Source organism: Cryptomeria japonica, chromosome 3, assembly GCF_030272615.1.
Source record: "Cryptomeria japonica chromosome 3, Sugi_1.0, whole genome shotgun sequence".
NCBI lineage: Eukaryota > Viridiplantae > Streptophyta > Pinopsida > Cupressales > Cupressaceae > Cryptomeria > Cryptomeria japonica.
The window spans coordinates 487,752,545-487,769,044 of NC_081407.1; the positions used below are offsets into that span (position 1 = coordinate 487,752,545).

The 16,500-nt window shown below is 35.8% G+C and overlaps 1 long non-coding RNA gene across 1 annotated transcript; it reads left to right on the plus strand.

Annotated features, from left to right (window-relative positions):
• The first annotated feature begins 1,351 nt into the window (after nt 1-1,351).
• LOC131045862 (uncharacterized) lies at nt 1,352-4,028 on the plus strand. The gene is made up of 2 exons (XR_009105878.1): nt 1,352-1,731; nt 3,773-4,028. It is a non-coding gene; the product is annotated as an uncharacterized LOC131045862 (long non-coding RNA).
• Nucleotides 4,029-16,500: the final 12,472 nt, after the last annotated feature.

The window sequence follows — 16,500 nt, forward strand, 5'->3', positions numbered from 1 at the left end:
TGTTTTAGTGAATCTTTGAGTATGGCACAAAGATCATAAAATTCACTAAGGGATCACCCTCTCGGGTTATGCAGAGCCCAAAGTGTAGAAGGATTTATCTGAATCCTTCTCAGTTGGTCCAAGTTCTTGAGGATTTTAATAGTTGGAGTTGGCTTCTCTATAGATATTTAAAGAATCGACTTGGTTTCTGCCTCTTGCAGTGTAAACCCATTTGGGAACCAATAGAAAGCATGGAAATCTTGTTCAAAGAGGATAATTTATTTAAGAGGAAATTAAAGGAGGCCATTAAAATAAACAACCACCCCTCTAACCTAAATCGGGATGAGGGGTGGAGTTTAAGCACGTTCATGTGGCAACCATTTCTTTCTACCATAAAAAAGATTCGTCGTCCCCATCCTTGACCTCCTCCCTCTTTCTTCCCCTTTTCACCCCTGTCTCCTCTCTCTCCCTTGTCCCAAGGTTGTCTTGCCCCCTAGGTTCCTTTCATTCCCTCTTTGCTTGGTTGTCCTTATCTCTTAGCTTTTGGGTTGATATCCTCGGCCTCCCCCTCCTCTCTGTTATTGCTTCTCTCTATCCTCTCTTTTGTTTCCTTTTCCTTCCTTTTTTGTGTTTCGTTTGTGTTTTGGTTTATTCTTTTTATTCCTCTCCTTTGTTGCATATATATTTATTTATATACCATTTTTATTCCCTTTTTATTATTATTTTAGCCTTATTTTATTGTTTGATTTGCGCTTTAGTATTTTATTATTTGTTGTTTTTATAGTCATGTATGTACACACACACACACACACATACATATACATATACATATACATATACATATACATATACATATTCATATGCACATACACATACACATACACATACACATACACATACACATACACATACATACATACATACATATATATTCTTCTTTTATTTGTTCTTTTTCTCTTTCATTTTTTCATTTTTTAGTTTTTGGATTATTTTTTTTAGCTTGGTGTTGGCTTTCTCATTAATTTCTTTGTCTTTATTTCAATTGCATTTTTGATATATTTAGTTATTGGATTCATTTTTTATTTTCTTTTGGTTTGTGTATTTTATTTTATCTTATTTTTTATTTTTTATTTTATTGGGTCTAATTTTTTTGGCCCTCATTGTTTTGGCTTCTTATTTTTGTTACTTGGTGTATCTTAATATTTTATTTTGTTTTGTTCATTGGTGGGTTTTTAACTGGTTGGTGTCCTTTTTTTCGTTGTCCTCGGAATTTTTATTTTAATCCCCCTATCCTTAGCTGCCACTTGTCATATCCTCTTACCCTCTCTCTCCCTCTCCCCACCTTTCTCACTCTTTTTATTGTGGTCAGGCCTGTAATATTATCTATTTTCTCCTGGTGCTCTATCATCATGATGGATCACAGAGCGTGATCTGAAACATTGATGCAAAAAAATTGACACAATTGAATCCAAAAGCATTTTACAGATAGATGTAATATTACCTTGAAGGTATTAGCAATGACAATAAATGATAAAAGAAAGTGATAAAAATCACCTCTTCGATAAGGCAAAAGGAAACCGTAAAACAATGCAAAGCAAAAAAAATGTGAACATTTTTCACTTCACATTTTGAAGCTTCTCGAGGAAGCTATAGGTCACTGCAACTAGGGTTCTTGCAATATCACGGTGCATTCAAGCTCAAAGAGGTTTCCTCAGTAGATTTTCTTCAAAAAATATTCTTCTCTATGCTCGGGTAAGTATTAAGAATGCATTGTCACTATTTATTTGGACTGTTGCATTCTTTATTTCTCCGTTTATAACAGTGGTGATTGCAAGGTTACTCTTCTGATGTATGTGGGTTAGAACTATTGATGTCACTATGACTGCATTTTGAATTTTTGAACTGTGGTAAACACTTGTGTTTTAACAACACAGCTTGCTCCATAATACCATGTTTTTATGATATTCAAAATACTTTGTGCTCCATAGTGTTATCAGATGCATTATATTATTGAGAATGCTCTCTATCTTTTTGGTTGTTCGTAATCGTGGAGAAACTCAGACTGTTACTGTTCATGATCTTGGACATTGCACATGCCCTGTTCCATATTTGCTTTTATTCATTATAATGTTTGTCGTTTTGACTTAGGGTTTTGGAAAATGAATACTCGTTATCATTTGTAGCTAGAGACAACACTTTATGAATTTCTTTTTGACAGAACTAGTACTTTATGGCTGGTCTATATAGTCTTATTAACATGTTCTCTGCGTTGATTTGAACTGTACACTGTGTTCTGTTATTTTCTTGCATCAAATACACTTCAAACAGTCTTTGTGTCCTTGGATAAGGATTATGATTGAGATCTTTTCTAAGCCTTTTGTGTGTGTGACTGCTTGTCATTGGCTTCAACTTGTCATTTGATATTATTTTTATTTTATTGTGCAGACCTTCCCCCAACAACAACTTATCCTTGACCTCACATGTCACTATGAAGACCTATGCCTTGACTTTCCTAGATTTAAGAATTTTAGAACTATCATTGTTCTTCATAATTGTTATGACTGCCAACAAGGGTGTCTTAGGGAGTATACCATTGCCAATACTATTATTTTTTTTACATTCTCAGCGAGTGGTTGCCCCAATGGGGACTATGATATTTTGCTTGACTAGAATAATTATTGTATTCTGAATGAACATTATTTTGCCTCGGATTTATTATCACCACGGTTGCCATATGATTATATGAGCTTCATTGTCTTTGATAAGTGTGTTTTTTGACCATGTTCTTTAACAACTAATACATGGCTATCCCTGTGACAAGTCAACTACCTTAACCCTGTTGTAACACTGCTATAACAGTGAATAAATCATTGTGATTAGCCTCCTTTTGCACCTTGACCATCCTTATATACAAAAGCCACTATATTCTGATGTCCAAAGGTAGTCATGAAGGTTCTCTTAATTGAGACATCTTTGTGTCCTTCTCGGCTTTGATCTTTGACAATGATTTCAAACACTATGTTTTACATATAATCCTCGAATGATTAGCAGCCATAGATCTATTATATATTGTCTTTATTCATATACCTTTTGACTGCTAATGTTGTCCTAATACAAAAGAACAAAAGAGCATTGAAATTTAGCCTCCATTTTAGTTATGACTATAACATAGATGTTTGATGGACAATGACCTTGATGTTGCTAAAGATTATGATTTTAAAAATCCATTCTTGTAATGACTATCCTATCACTGTAAATGGTCATAAAAATTTATAAATGATCATTCTATGATGAATTTATTATATGATAAATTACCATTTGCAACTGATGATAATTCTTTAAATTGATCTGTGTACTATCTTGAAGATACCAACCTAGGTTTGTGACAATCAATTCTTAAAAACATAAATGCTTAATGACTGTCCTAGGCCTCTGAGCTGACCATGTATGAATGATAGTTATATGTGCCTTATTCATCTCTGCTCTTTGATGCATGTTGGGCTCAACCCTTATGGGAGTCACATTTTACCCCACATGTTGAATCTAGTTAATCAAAAGAACATGATTTTCACCTGTAGTTGCACATGAAGCAAACATGTTAAAAAAACAAAAAGATGCATATTACAGATATATATGATGATTTTGATGTTTCCTATACACCTATAGTATACATTGTTTATTTGATTTACATTGATATCAATTTTTACATGCATAAGTAGATGCCCATGTAAGGTGTTGTAATCATTCATTTCTTAGAGAATTTCTCTAACGTCGTCTCTTTTTCTAAATGAAGGAATACGGAATGGGCTGGAGCAAGGAGGACATAAGTGACATGGGACAACAACAAGTAGGACTCAGACATGAGACAACCAATCATTCAGGGAATGGTTGGTTACTTCCCTCACATGATCATTTTCTTTACTTATTCATGTAAAAATTTGTATATATATACTTTGAATAATAAAAGTCAATCTCATGACTTGTTGTTTGAGACCATGCACATTTTACGTTCAATAAAAATCACTACTCTTGTTCTAGAAACATTTGAATCTTTCTTTTGATACGTGTGCTTGAATAAATTTTGAAAACGATGCAATTTATTTGAATGCAATCTCTAACTTGTAAATGCAATCTGGATATGATATAGAAAGAATTAAAAGAACCATTTTCTTTTCTATTTTTTTTTAACACCAGTTGATTAACAAAATTTCAGCTAAATCAAAAATTTTTGGTAACAATGACAATACTGAAATTTTGAGGAGAGTGACTATGACAGTCATTAATATTGACTCAAAAGCACCAAAACACAGTCCAAAGGTTAAAAGTTGCAATGTTTTTGACAGTGAGCAATGAGTGAAGAGCGCAACCACATATAGTGCATCCAAGATCTCAGTCAAGGCTAAATATCAACAATAGTCACTTGATGAAATGAAGGTTTAATTACTATCAAAAGCATAAAACACAGTGATCAAACAAAGTTGGAGGGTATTTAAAAACTCAATAAGCATAGTTTGATTTCTATAGCCTATAGTCATGCTAAAAGATCATTTTATAGCGTTCAAGAACATCGATCCAGGTCTATGTTTTGAAACATTACAAAGTGTTAATGCAAACTCCAAAAGCATCTAATTTTTCAAACATTTTCATATTGCCTTTGCAATTGTTTCTTATTACGAGATAGAATCGTCACCTATCAAGGATGACATGCACGGTGTAGTTACAGTCACAAGTAGACAACTCCAATAGAGAAAGTGCAGAGATCAGGCATCAAGTTTTGTAATGCAAAATCTGGAATGGTTCAAGATGCATCATAAGATTTGGGTTTTTGTTTCTTATTTAATTTCTTCCAGAAAACTCCGTTGGGTGCGGTTTGTGAGATTTTGTTTCACTAGGAAAAGTATATTTGTTATATATCCCTGCCCTTTGATATCTGAGACACTTTTGCTATGATCCTTCACTATATTAACCCTGCCCTCAAAGGCAAATCCAGAATGACAGTTCTTACTGTAATACCCTAAAATTGGTCATCTAAACCATGAGCCCCTAATCTCGACAACATCACCAAGGTCCTAACCAAAGGCAATTAAATCAATCTTGAGCATATTAATTAATTCTTTAATCATCAAATATTGCATGGAAAATCAATTACTCAATATTAATTAAATATTTATTTAATTAATTGAACCATTCCAAGAATATCATTTTTGATCAATTATCATGTTTAATTTATTAAATATCCTAGCATATTTAATTAATTAATTAATTAGTCATTTAATCATGCAAAGAAGGAATTAATTTATTACAAAAGAGGAATTAATCACAAACCAAGAGTTAAATTGAAAATAAAATAAAAGAATTAAATTGAGAGAGAAATCAAACTTGAGATATTATTTCTTTCTTCTAAATTGAGAACTTGAAATTAGAAAAACAATTAATTGAATTATTAATCATTCTCTAAAATTGGAACTCAAAGCTTTTCAGAAAAAGAAGTTCAATTGCATTGAAAAGACCCTTTTCTTGAATAAATCAAATAAATGCATGGAATTATCTATTTTTATCACAAGTGCATGGAATTATCTATTTTTATCACAAATGCATGGAATTAATTAATTCTTATTTCTAATGCAACTTGAACTTCCTATCTAAATGCATTTCAATTAAACTATAATTGGAATCTATCTCGAGGTTAACTGAACCTGATTTCTCAATTATTCAATTAATTCTAAATTATGCTTTTTCTTGATCTCTCTTGTGAATTTCTATAAATTCAGCCTTCAGCTCTCATCCAAAACACCCCAGAGATTTTTAAGAACACACTTGGAGATTATTATTATGTTGATTTTGCTCTGGAGTCATTGAAGATCTTGTGCTTGCTTTTTGGGATTATTGCATCTTAGTTTAGCTTTTTGCATATTTAGTTTATTTCATTATTACTTGAATCCATATTGCTTGAATCAATATTTTCCTGAATTATTCATCCATCTTGCATCCATATAGTTTAATATCATGCTCATATAGATTAAATCATTCATCTTGGTGTAGTCTAGTCACTGGTATTACTTATAAAAATCTGAGAGCAATCTTATACTCGCATCTTTTAGAAGGCAATTAGTCTCTTTGTTATGGTTTATTGTTTATTGATTATTGATTTACTAAAAATACATGTAATGACTTATTGAAGTGTTGTGCCTACAGCTATCAGACTCTTTTTCACTTTTTCACACACACATTTATGGCGCCCACCGTGGGGCAGAAGACTACTTTTTTTTCGGCCTCTAAGACTAACTTTTTATTTTTGTTATTTTTCAAATTTTTGACTTTTCGGATTTTTGTCTGTACAGTCTCTGCGTAATATCGTACGACATTTCTTACACACCAAAATGACAAATTGCAGGTATCGTATGAACTGGAATCCTGTATCGTATGATCTGGTAAATATTGTCATACGATTCTGTATTTTTCCTAGTTAAAAAGAGAAAAAAAACAAATCTTATAACTCTGGTTCTCTGTTCAATTTGATTATACTAATGACTGACCCTAGTTGTTTATATGTCTATCTGAGAATTTTTCACAGCCTAATCAGTTTTTGCAGAACGCTTGTCGAAGAATATGCTTGTCACATAAAGACAATATAACTATTGATTCGTTGCCTTTGCAGGTTGCCTGAGAAGAATCGACCAAACATCGTGTATTTCTTTAAATTCATTTTTAGGCACCTAAATTGCTATTTGGTTAAAGAACAAATCTGTATTTCATGTTTTAAGTAAATTCTAAGAGGTAGGAGAGTATGCTCTTGTCTTTTTAGACAATCAGAAATCTAGACCCTTGAGGCATTTTCTTTGTTTGAGATTTGTACATTTTTAGCAGGACTGCCCTCCCGGGGAGCTTAAAAACTCTTAAAGTCGTTACGGTCGGTGTGAGGGGAACGACCTAAGTGGGAATGGTTAAACGCCAAGTACTCCAACCCACTATAAACTCAACATGATTTGATGGAAATCAAGTCAACAGTAGTGCTTGGGAATAGCTCTCCTCAGTACCTTCAGGTATATTGAACCTTGGTTTTCAAGGTTGGAAGACCTCTTAATTGAGTTTATACCTCAACGCGCCAAATGGACCCCTTACTAGTTCCAATTCAAATTAGAAGCTACCCGGTTCACCTCCAAAAGGGGGGATAATATTTATGCAAGAGAGATAGTAACTCTCCCAAGATACTTGTCATTTCACGCCCCCATTAGCGTTTGGAGTCGGATAATATGGCATTGAAAATCCATTGCGTGAGACTTAGCGGTCGTATTCTGATTAGCATTTGGGTGTGTACCTGAGTCTACAAGCAAAAGTTTTCTTCTCTCACCAAATTTCGTAGGGTTTGCATGTTGTGATTGGAATTACTATTCATATTACGTGTTTTTTGTGTTTTCATCCCTCAAACTAAAACTAAAATACCAAAAACTGGAGAAAACAAGAAACAACTCAGTGATCAAAAACTCTATCCATGTCAGAACTAGTCTATCCTAAGTCAAAATTTTGTCCAAAACTAGTCTATCCTAGTCAAAAATCAATCCATCTAAAAATTGGTCATACTCAGTTGTCATACTCAGCTATTGAAAACTCTGAATTTAGTCTTTGTCCTGTGAACAGTCGTACGAATCTGATCATTTATCATCCTGCTTCATATCATGTGTTGTACGAGTCTGATTATTTATCGTCTGAGCCTCAATACTGTGTCGTACGAATCCTAAAAGTTTATTGTCTGATGTTGAATCCTGTGTCGTATGATAAAAAAATTGCACTGAATAGTCTGTCGTCCTAGACATACCCATCTGTCATACGATACTAGGCAGCAACTCCTACAAAACACTGTTGTTGTTGTCCTGAAGCTATTGAATTGTTGTCTGGCTCATTAAAACCTATCGTACGAATCTTTGATTTTGTCAGAATAGAACAGTCAAAATTGCTTTAAAAAAATCTACAGCGAGCATAATACTGGTTATCATCATCCTAAACATAAACAGATCAAGACAATGTACCTCTGCCATTTGTGTTGCATGATTTGGTCGATCATCTTTTAGCTAGTTCAAACAACTACTTATCAAACTTAAGTCACTTAGATAACGTCTTATACAACATAGATCATTCTTGAAACTAGACTGAATCTTAGTCACTATTCTTGAGTCAACTTAGATAAATGTCTTATACAGGATAGATCTTTCCTGAAACCAGACTAAATCTTAGTTGCTTCTCTCAAACAAATACGTTAATCGAACAACTAGCTCTGAATTTGACCTTGACCTCTTCATCACAAACAGCTTTAGGTCACACTAATCCATAAAAATGCCTACTCAAACCAGGAGTTCTCGTAAGAAAGAGGCCAAAAGCAAAGGACAAACCTTCACATATCAAGATAACCCATATTACGTGAAGGACCCACTCACTGATAAACCTTCATCATCAAGGGTACCAATTTTTGATGAACCTAAATCTCCCACTATACATGAGACAAAACACAATGACAAAGACAACCTTAGTATTCACGAAACTGATAATGATTCCTCATCAAGTGAAGCTGAAGATTCTGAACCTCCCAAAAAAAATATTCATAAATGTCAAAAGGATAAGGATTTCCAAAAAATGATGAAGGCTATTATGGCTAGAGAAAAAGAAGACTATTTTCCAGAGCTAGCAAAACAAGGTGCCAAACTTCCTACTGGATATGACATTCAGACACTTGTTACTAAAAAGGAAGGATCACCTATAATAATGTCCCACAGACAATTACTAGCCTTACAGACTAAGATCACAAAACTAAAAAATAAGGATAAATCCCCAAAATAATATTTTCTGGAGACAATATGCCCATTTACATTTGACAAAAACCTATATATGCCTCCATTCCCTTCACGAGTTGAGATCCCAAAATTTGACAAATATGATGGTACCTCAGATCCTCAAGATCATGTCAAGGAAGTTTGTGCTTCCTGTATGGAGTTCATGCACAATCAAACATATCTGATGCACCTTTTTCCAAAGAGTTTGGGAGGACAAGCTATGGAATGGTTCTCAAGTCTACCTAAAGGAATAAAAATGTTTGAAGAACTAATCCAACTATTTTTACAACAATACTCATACAACATTCGACATCCTATGACTATGATCAAGCTTTACAATACTAAATAGAAAACAGGGGAGCCTTTTCTTACTTTCCTCCAACATTGGAGAAAGATGTTCTCTAGGTATTCACGACCTATCCCAAATTCTGAGAAAATGGATATATTTGTCAACAACTTGGTGCTAGAATTGAAATATAGTATCCAAATGCAAGTACACCCATCATTTAACAAGATGGTAGATAATGCTATTGGAATGGAAGATGTTCTTAAAAAGAAGGGGGATATCTCACCTTGGAAAGAAACACAATCAGGATCTAGCTCTAAAGAGAAGAACAAGTATTGGAAGTATGGCAAAGACAACAACAAGAATGTTGTTAATGACGTAGTAGTAGACACTATTAAAACTAACTCAAAGCCCACAATATTCATGCAAGCACTCAAAGCAGCTGAAGCTACAGTAGAAAATCCTCCAAAGAAAACAAAAGAGTGGCTCAAAGAGAAACCTTGGCTTTCCAAACCTAAGCGTGATTTCACTCCTCTTGAAGAATCATATGAATCCACTTTCAAAACTCTACTGGAAAAAAACCTGATAACATTACCAGGTAATTCTAGGCCATATTTTCTAGAAAGCAAACCAAAATGGTGGAGAGGAAATGAATATTGTGACTACCATCAGAATAAAGGTCATAACACAAACAACTACATGAAGCTCAAGCATGAGATTCAAGATCTCATAGACGCTGGTAAAATTGTTGTCGGGAATCACCTAACCAATGCTGATAACAAAGCATTTAAGGACCCTTTACCTGTTTATGAACAAGGTGAATCCTCAAAGACCAAAGGAGGTGCCAAAGTAAATTATACTTATACCAACAATGATATCATCATCAACATGATTGAGCCTTCCCAATCTGAATATTGCAATGTGATTAGAATCCAAGATAAACAAAATGAATCATGATATGCAAGACCTATGACTCGTTCTCTAAAGAAAGTCACTCTCCAAGGAGCTAGTTCTTCAACTTCGACTCAAGCAACATCAAACCTACCAGCCTCGTCAAACAAACAAAAAGAATCAACATTTGATAAATTTAAAAAGTTAACCTCAACATCATCCTCTGGATATAGCGTTGTTGAACAATTTGTTGTTCTCAAAATCTGATTCCCCTTAAAACCCTTATAATAATGTGATAAACTCTGTCTGCAGAAGAGAGATCAAAGAGAAGGAATCTTTCAGAGCAACATATGACAAGGTTTTGCAACCTTCTACACTTCGAACTTATATAGAATTCAGGCAAGTATACCTTATGTGAATTGACTTCACACTTTCAAAAGACAGATCCACAGTAAACTAGTCCAAAAACCTATGAATCTTATCACCTCAAAACTAACTGAAACAAAGAAAGTAAGCTTATATTCATGTTCAATATTGACCTACAAGATGTGAAAAAAGACAACCGCAATAGATACCAGTGCCTTATCTAGGCCACAGAGTCATCTAAGTTTAAACAATACTCCCACAATCAAATATCTCCACACATCCTTTCAGCTCGGCTTCTACAGATCCCCACATATGCCTGACATACGTAAGAATTTTACTCGTACCAAACTAAACTGCATTTATCAAATTCAAAGTATCCCACAAAGAATTTATTGATAGAAATGATTCCCGCGTATTTAATTCCCCTCCTGAAGAGAAAAGCTAAGTAGCACATCTACTTGAAGTCACCTTACAACCCATATTCAAAAGGAATAACCCTAGATTACTTAGAATGAAACAGTAAATATTTGCAAACATACTTGAAGACAACACAAAGTCTAAGCTCAAAACGGATGGTCCGTGTATTGATATTATTTCAGAAAGTATTACAAAAACATTTGAATGTTCTCCATTAAGACTTAGAAAAAAACTCAGATAAATTTTTGCAGCGTTTCCTTACAATTCCTTGCAATCCCTTTTTTACTAGTCCTGTTATCCATTTATAATAACATGGATGCATACATAGCTTCGGACTTCCCTAGGGAAATTGTTACAATCGTTACTTCTCTCAAGAAGTAGTTACAAAACCTTTTCCAAATGCTGTTACAAGTCCTTTTCAACATCTGCGGCTTCTTCTACTTGTTGTTCTGTTGCAACCTTTTCTAACTGCTCTACATCCAGTACTACATATTTTCTTGTTCACTTCTGGTATACATCATCAGCAGGCCACGAGAAGTTAATCACATTTCCCATTGTCTTGGCTAATCTTTTCCAAGAATTCCTCATTTTGTTAACCTCTAAATTTATAATTCCTTTTATTCTTAATGACAATTTGGCTTCTAATTCACTAAGCCATATTTGTTTGTCCTTTAATTGAGTTGGACTGGAAAAATCCCCTGGGAGTAATTCAAAAACTTGATCAGTGTACTCTTTCTTATACAAGTTGATCTTTCTATCTGCATTATCTACTCCTTCTGCTAACTTTACTAAATCCTTTGTCATATCACAACTAGATTTAATAATGAGGTTAGCCCCTGCCTCATCATAGGATACACAAATAAGTTCTATATCCTGCTCTTTGGGTTTCCACTTGTCAAAAATAGGCATTAGAATAGCCTTGTCTCCATTTAGCTCATTCCACATGTCCAAAATCTTACTCATGTTGTTGTACATTAGTGAGGACCCTATGGTGTCTGCAGAACTCAAAATTGTAGCCCTTACTCTCTCTTCATATTTCTTTGCATACAGGGCCTGAGCCTGTTTTAACTTCTCCAATTCATGGGGAGTGATTTCAATCAACTGGGAACTAGAAGGTGCTGGAGATGGTGGGAATTCAATAATGGGGTTGGTAGGTGGAGGCCTTGTAGAAGAAGAGGAGATCATCAATGTTGAGGACTCACCTTGATGGTATTGTCCTGCCAACTGGCTTTGTAGCTTGACAATGATGCTATCTTTACCCCTTACCTCCTCCTCGGTACTATTATAAGCTTTTAAAATTGTCTCCAACTTAGCTTGGAGATCTACTTTTTCCTTTGTCTTTGTTTCTGCTACTGGAACACTAAACTTTGCAGTCTCTAGAATAGTGCTAGCAGCTTCCACCATCCCAGTGCTTTGTACTCTTTTCACTATCATACCTCAAAGGTAACTTGACCCTGGAGTATTCCCTTTCTTTTTATTCTCATCTCTTTTCTGGGACCACATGACCAAAGCAACATCATCCTTGCTAAAGGTGACTACTTCCATGGGCTTATTCTCTTTCCTTACTACCTCTAAAACCAAGGCATCTGCTATGTCCCATTCAGGGAGAATAAGTACACCAACTTTTGCTACCATGTCTCTTCCTTGCTCAGGAGTGATGGTCTTGAACTCAATAATCATCTCTTGCTTTATTTCTTCCTCCACCATAGTCGGATCCTTGTGGGGTTGTTCCTCTTCTCACATCTAGCATTGAAATGATCAATATTCTACTTCCACACGAATTGCATAAAAGCTCCTGATGTGACAAAGTTGCTATTAGCCAAGAAATCTTCACTGGCTTGTTTAACATCAGGATCCAGCTCCTGGCCTTTGAACTCATCAATAGTTATATTCATTTCAGCATTAAAGGGCTCTTATGGCATTCCCTCTTCTACTTCATCATAGGTGTAGGCTATTTCCCCAAGGCTGCCTAATTGTACCAGTTGTTTAGCTACTGCTTGGTCATCTCCTATATGAATAGGGGATTGAGATGGTGAATACAAGGGATCTTCAAATTGCACTTTGTTGGATTTTGCCAAGATCAAGAGGTCAATGAAATGTACAAGATAGAGACATAATATGGGACAAGAATAAACTGTATTCTCATCAATAGAAAATGATCAACAATCAACTGGATTATCTCTGTTATTTACAATGTAGATGAGCCTGCTTATATAGGCAAGGCTAGGGATATGTATGAGCACACAAATATGACATGTGGCTCAATAAGAAACAAGGGTAGGTAGGAAATAGGTGTGGGTAGGTAGGAGAAATAATATAATATTCCACATGAGGTGGATCACCCACCGAAGGTGGAATTATCACTCCACAATAAGTGGATATGATAGTGTAATAACAAGATCAACACCATAAGAGGTGAAATTTCTCCTACACACACTATCCCAATGTGGTACAAACACCCTAGTGTCTCATATCCAAACTACTATGAAATGCATTATCCTAAGTAAACTTAAGTAAGTGTAATAATATCCATGATGAATAATTATTTACACCAACACACTTCCTTTCCCACCCTTTGCTTCTTTGGGCTCTCCTGAATATCAATGATTTCTTGTATTTTTCTCTTACCTTTTGAAGTTGAAGGCTCCCCTATTGTTGGTACTAACACACTGTATTTGGACCTTTTATGTAACACATAATCACCTAGAGGGATTGTTTTGGCAGATGTAGACCTAGTTAAAACTAGTTTTGCCTTCTCAGGATTATTTTTAATCACAGCCTCCCTTTTTTCTTTCAATGTCTGCATCACATCTTCAAAACAAAGAATTAAGAATTTTGCCTTTCCTTGAAAGGGGTGGAAACTAGACAAATGATCATAGCTAGTGTCAAATTGGTGCACAAAATCTAAGGCCTTCTTGTAGGCCACCCATTTCTCTTTCCTCAACTCTTGCTCATCCAAATCAAACTCATTCCTGATTAGGTCCTTAGGGAATTGAAATTGATGAGGTCTGCCTCTACATACTGCCCTTTTCCTGAACATGTCATTGAAAAAATCTTCAAGGTCGACACACCTTGATACTGTAATTGATAAATGATAGGGTTGAAGGAAATCTTCAAAACACATCCAACCCCCTTTAGTTATCACAAATTGATGTGCTACAGTTATTGTAGGGAAAATGGTCCCTTTACCTCTACCTATTAGCTCTGCCTCTTGCACACTTCCAATCTACCTGAGGACTTCTGCAATTCCTATTTTTAATGGGACCTGGTAGGGCAACAAAAATGGAGTACCTCTGAAACCATACACTCTAAAAACTGTGGAAACAGGGTACAAGTACATATCACCCCAATTATGGACAACTTTAATATCCTCAACAAATTCCTTTGGCCTAAGGAATTCTAAAAGAGCTTTAGGGACTCTTGGATTTTCTGAGCATAAAAGAGTCCTGATCTTAGATGAAAAGCACTTATCAAACCTTAAGTAGATAGCATCTTCTTTGTCCCATGATAGCACTGTGCTCCACAACTGAACTGGCATCTTCTCTCCATCCTTTTCTTTTACTAGATCCATTCCATTTGCAAAGTAATCTCCACCCTTAAATAAAAATAGGTGCATGAGGAGGGAGTACCATCCAAAAGGCCTGTACACTTTTTCATTTTTTATCCCTATCAAACCTTCATGGATGGCATCAGTGATATAGGGTGTATAATCAAATGTCACTACTAGAGAAGGATTTAAAATTTGAGCAATCATTAGCATATAATGAGTTGGCATGTTTGCTTCAGCATCTTCTCCAAAAATTTGGCAGAGTGACTAGTATAATCCCTTGGCTCTTAGAGTGAATAAATTTAAGGAGAAAGGCTCCATAGTATTTGGTCCTACAACAGATAATCCACCTATTTTAACAAAGAATTCTTTAAGAGGCCCATTCCTAAGGTGATTCCTCTGTGCATTGTAAACCTGAGCCAATGATTTGAAATTGATGGTTTCCAAATAGTTGGACACTTCACTAAGCCCGAATGCATTTCCGAACTCCTCATCATTAATCTCAATGAGGTTTTTTCCATTTATGTCCCTAATACTCTTTGTAATTGGGTCATAATTGTGTGCAACCTGAGTTAGAAGGTCCACATCCATGAACACTCTGGGAACTACCAATTTTCCTACATCCAACTTTCAAATGTTGTTCATTGGGGTTGAGGAGTGTCTCATACCAAATCCAACTTTAAACAAACCCAACCTAGACAACCCTATTTGCGGGTCTCTCAGCCAATTGCCTTTGTCATACAATCCGTCTCCTATTCTTAAACGAGGAGCTTTTGGCACTAGCTCTTTAACCTTAGCTGCCACATTAGTTGACTTGGTTAATTGCTCCAGGAAATCATTACATATAGCCCTCTCATTTTAATTGACTTTCCCTAAGAACTCCCTTTTAGGTGCCATCTCAATAATACTATGCAAGTAGATTAATTACTAGCCATAGTAATTCTATAATAGATCAAAACCCCAATTCAAACAAACTGTCAAGTAATTGCTAAGCAAAAGTACGAGAGAACCTGTTCTTGGCTTGAAGAAATCTGCTCTGCACCCGCTTCTTCGCAACAACTCTTCGAAATGATGCCTACATTCAATTGATGTGAGACCATATATGGCAATCGGGCTCTTAACTGCAACATTGATACCGCATGCTTGGGCCATCCTTTCAGAATTGAATTCATAGAAGAATTCAAAAATTTCACTCCAACAGGTCATAACACACCAGTGTATTTTCTTTTCCGCTTTTTCTCCATTTTGCAGAGCATAACATCCTTGCACGTTCATCTAGCGAAACTGTGTTGGCCACTAGATCATATCAAACTTGCACTGCCTTTACCCTTTTACCTTTCTTCATCCGGCAACAAGCTAAAAATCCTTTCGCTACTTCGCAGATAGTAGCCAAGGTGCACTTTAACCCAGCAAAGCCACGCCAGCCGTCTGATCGGATGGAACTTGATCGGTCTTTATCTCCGTTTAACCTCTTTACCTTAATGTCGGGCCCTACCTTCTTTTCACCACTTCGTGGGCCTTAACCTTCGAGCATTTTCCTTTCACGAAGCCGCTCCAAGCATTAGATGGAACTCTAATCACTTGGCCTTTAACTCCGACCGGGACCCTCAACCTTTTTAACTAACCACGCCTCATCTTGACAGCTAACGGTTTTCACTATTTCGCAGAGGTTAATCCGCTTCCATATTTGGGCCATGAAACAACGAGAAGCGTTGGATCAATCTTGAGATGAATTCCTTTTAAGTGGGCCCTTTATCTAGGTACTACTTACCCCACTTGTTCACCAGTTAACAAATGCCACATGGCACTCTACCATTAGCCCTGGAAGCTCCCTCAGGTTCAGTTCTAAGTCAGCCACGTGTCTTACTTCACTATTCCCATATAACCACCGGTTACACATAGGCAGGCCCTCAGTCATCTTTAAAAACCATGTCTCACTCAACACATCATTATCGAGCCCCACAAAAAGTAGCAACTGTCATGCCATGTCACGCCTTCATGTGACTTGCACCTGTCTTTCGCGACTTTGCGAACATTAATCTCTGGTTGGTTTGCAGCCACGAAGTCACGAGAACCGTTGGATCAAAACATAGTTGATTGGCCTTTACCTTTATGCCTTGCCTGTGCTCTGGGCCCACCGGCCCTTAATCCTCAAATTTAACTCGCTGAACACTTTGATTTTCGGCCAC